The sequence below is a fragment of the Brassica oleracea genome, chromosome C4, assembly GCF_000695525.1.
Source record: "Brassica oleracea var. oleracea cultivar TO1000 chromosome C4, BOL, whole genome shotgun sequence".
NCBI classification, from domain to species: Eukaryota; Viridiplantae; Streptophyta; class Magnoliopsida; order Brassicales; family Brassicaceae; genus Brassica; species Brassica oleracea.
Genome location: NC_027751.1, coordinates 40,592,769 through 40,597,471, shown reverse-complemented (window position 1 = coordinate 40,597,471; position 4,703 = coordinate 40,592,769).

Below are 4,703 nucleotides of genomic sequence, written 5' to 3'. Positions count from 1 at the left end.
CATAGAACAAGAGTTTGTAAAAATCACAAGACAAACTATAGAGAAATTATTGGAAAATCATAGATTGGTGAAGAAGAACATTCAAAATCGATTTTTTTTTTAATTTTTCACGAACCAAATCAATGAAAACACGTTTTAGGAAGTTAGAATATTTTGAGAATATTTTAAAAACTGCAACTTCCTTAATTTTCGAAAATTCAGTTTTTTTATCCGTAGAAGGCACCTTCTACACTGTGTAGAACATAACAAAATTCCAGAATGTAATTTCTACACTATGTGGACGTTCGTATATGTTTTAGATTTTGCATTCCTGATAACTTAGAATACTCAATAAAAGTAGAAACAGTTTTCTGAATAAAAGTAGCGATCATTACAAATAGTAGAATACGTATTCCCCATATTTAGAATTATAGTAAAAAGTAGTTTGTACGTTCTAAAACAAGTAGATGGATGTGTTCATTCTAGAATTCATTTTCTACTTACCCGTTTTGTGTAGAAACAGAATTCTACTTTTAGTAGAACGTAATTTAAAAATATTATTTATTATGTTTTTCAACCCAAAAAAAATATGTGTTTGTGTAAATGGGTGTTTTATTAATTGTTTATATTTTTAATAATTTTTCTGATTCATATAACTATTTATTTCATTAATTTTAACATATGGAAAGGGTAAAACGGAGAAAAAATGGACAAAAAAAGATTTATACCATAGGGACAACTATGCTGTTTTCTTGTTCTCTTTTAGCAATTTTCTCAATATTCTATGATCCTACTGATCCAAAATGGATCTTTGATCAAATCTGGATAATAAGTCTCCGGTCTAACTATACTATCAGATCTTAATTATTTCTTCTATATTATCTCAATTTTATATTTAATATTTTATGACCTTTTTTTCATAAATAGTACCGCCCAAAACGAAAAATTCACTCTTGTTGCTGTCACCTAGGGCTAACAGCTCTCTCCTTTTCTGCATTGCCACGAAAGTCATCATCCTATAACTTAATTTAATAATTTCTAGATGGATTAGCGACAAATATCACAGCTTTTAAAAAAGGATGCTTATATTACTATGCGAATAAAACAAAACGGTACCAATAATTTACAGTATATAAAAGTTCTAAACACATTAGACTCGTCTTCACAGTTTTAGGTATTGTCATACTAGTTTCCCTTATAAATAATCAAACAATTTTTGTCAGTTGGTTTATATACTAAACTAAAAAATGTTGGTACTGTAGAAAATAATTAATAGACGCATATATTGAAATCATACAAAAAGATATGTCGTCTCCTGCTCGCACTCTTTAGCTAAAGTACCAACAGGGATATTTAAATTATTTCCTAAACATAAATTTTAAATTTTAAAAAAAAATTGTAAAAAAAGTTATTGATATACTTAGAATGACGATCAATCCATCTGATTGTCAACTATTTTCAATAAATTTACATAAACTGTCTCATATGTAGCCGAAAATATACTATTTGTATAACTAGATTCTAAAGAAAGTTATCCAACTCAGTTCACATGGACATGGTTGGATGGTACGGCGAATTTGAAACAGCGTATAACTTGAATATTTTACATAGTTTGTTTTATGGCCTTCGGGATTAGTTGGATTTACGGACGAGCTCTTACCCATGGCAACGTGGACATTTGTCATGGATCCATGGATCTATAAATATTTTTGTGTTGTTTTAAAGGTCTATTTTAATTTGTTAAATTATTAAAAAGGTCTATAATTAAGTAAATTTAATTTATTTATTAAAAAATAAAATAAAAAAAAATTTGTAATTTCACCATTAGTTTTGATATATTTTTTTCTATTTATTTAAGGTCTTAGATCATCTCCAATCATATTCTATTTTCTACTCCAAACATCATATTTGAATAAAATATATTCCAACCCCACTCTATTTTCAACTCCAAAATGAGTAATGACTAGGGTTACTCTATTGAAACCTTTTTAATTAGAGAATGATCTTTTAAATCTTGAATTTTTTTATTTCATACTTAAATATTTAAAAATAGTACAATAACATAAAAATATGATTTCCATAAGAGATTAATTAATAATTTTACATAAAGATGCATAAACTAATAAAATATCAAAACTAAACATAAAAAATTAAAAAAAATCATAAAATAAGTAATTTAATAATCGAGTAAATCATTTTTGGAACCGCTAAGATCACCGAAGTATCGTCCAAACGATGAAAATGATCGATTTTAAAATTTTCTTCTTCAATTTAGGTAAATCAAAGATAAAGAAGCCCATTATTCACTATGAAATTCACCAATTTACCATTTGTGAAAAATATTCCAATGCTCAATATTGAACCAAAATATGATATCTTATATATATTATTGTAGTTTTTAATAATAAATGTTTAATTTAAATGAATTATTTTTTATGTAAGTTCTGTAAATATAGATAGTTAGAGTTAATTGATAATTTTCATAAGTAGAAAGTATTAGTAACAATTATTAATTAAATAAAAATAGGATCATTGATGACAAAAAAAAATAGGATCATTCTAAAATATTCTTTTTGGTGTAAAAAATGGAGTAATACATTGGACTAAAATCTAACTCCGTTTTGGTGTTGTATCATTATAGTGCAAAAAATGGAGTATTGGATTGAAGATGTTCTTAGAGCTCAAGTTATAAGATATGCAGTGAAGAAAAAGTATAGAGAATATTTATAAAATGGTCTATATTCCGTGTTTCGTTCGGAACTATTATATTGGTTAAGACGGCACTGCGGACTAATGACCCAAATTAAAAAAAAAGGTTATCTAACTCCTTATGAAGTAAAAAGAAAAAACTCCCTATGAATAACTTGTATGTTCATATAACATCTTCGTACTACGAATATGGTTTATCATGTTAATTAGTATTTGTATGTTCCTATAACATCTACGTACTACAAATATGTTTTCTCATGTTATTTCTTATACACGATAGAAAAACATAAATTTAGCAAGTTGTGATTAGGTAGAAGATCACGAGGTATCTCATGGAGTCTCTATTTTCTCTTAACATTTATTTTGGTTTCAATTCTTTAATTTTATGTTTTTAAGGAAGCATTTTAGCAAATATTCATCGATGATTTCAATATATATATACTAGGATCGGCCCGCCCTACGTACGGGAAGTTAATAATAAAAACTGTTTTATATAAATTTATATTAATTTTATGAAGCATTTAAAAATCATGGTGGATTGAAAACTATATTATAAGAAACAATAATGAATAGAATTCTGAGATCACATTGTTAAGACATCATTAGTGGTAAAATAGCAAGTAGAGTACCTCACTAATATTTTTATTATTATTTTTGTACATAATTTAGTTATTAATAATTTTAAAAATTAAAATAAAAAAACCTATAAAATGATACCACATGTATTCACCGATTCTTTAGAAATGTATGAAAGCTCTTTCCACAGGTACCACTCTTGCTCTCTCTTTTTTTATCCTTTCTCTTTCTTCTTTTTCAGTTTTTAATATTTTTAAACTTGTTAAAGACTGACGAATTTCAACCGGTGCGAGTGCATTTATTTTTAATACACATTTTTGGTTTGGAATTAAAATGACAATATCCGTCACTATTCTATTTTTTCAGAGAATACAAAATTAGCAAAAAAAAAATTCAAAATAATATGATAATATATATATATATATATCTTCTTATTATTCTTAGTTCAATTTGACATAATTAAAGAAAATATTAACTTTAAATAGATAATAGGTGAAATTTCATGTTTACCACATTCATGATACCATTATTGATCTTTACGATCACTAAAGAGACATTTTAAAAAATATATTTTCAATAAGTGGCAGAAGACTCTTATACTCTTGTTCTTGATATATATATATATAACAAATAATTATTTAAATAAAAAACAGATTTTTTTATGTTTTCGAATTATACTTTTTTAAAATTCAAACTTTTTTATAATTTTTTTTTTTTGGAATTGTTTTGGTTTATTTTTTAATTCTACAGATATAAGATATGTTCGGTTATTTATAAAATTTGATTCAATTCTCGTTCAGATATTTTGTTATTTTGTTCAGTTTGGACAACAAAGTGGGGAACCAACTAATATCAAAAACAAAATCGGGTCTCTTTCGGTTACGGACGTTTCAGATTATTTTGGTTAATTTGAGTAAATTTTATTGATAAATTGTTTTTTGCCAGGAAAAAAACAGGTGATTTAAGTTTTTTGGATAAATTATCAGGTAGCTTATATAATTTTAAATAATTTAGGGAAATGGTATTCATATAATTCATTTTGGATAGTTCAGTTTATAAATAATAAGTTTATGATATTCGTTTCTGTAAAAATAAGTTTATTTTATATTTTAGATTAATAAGTTTATGATATTTGTTACTGTAAAAATAAGTTTATTTAATATTTTAGATTTGTAAATTATATTTCAAATGAGATACTTAGGGTCTGACTGGTGACCATTCTAGAAACAAGAGGAACGAATAGAAAAGGAACGTAGAGAAACAAAATTGCAGGAATGAAAAGGAATGGTTGTTTCATCCCATATTTAACAAGGAATTAATTTGTTCTTTATTTCTCTAAAAAAAAAGGAATGGTAGGGAATGAAAAGGAAAAATTATTCCTTATGAATGGTGATTTTTTTAAGGAATGTTAGGGAATGCATTTGTTCCTCGTCGTTCCT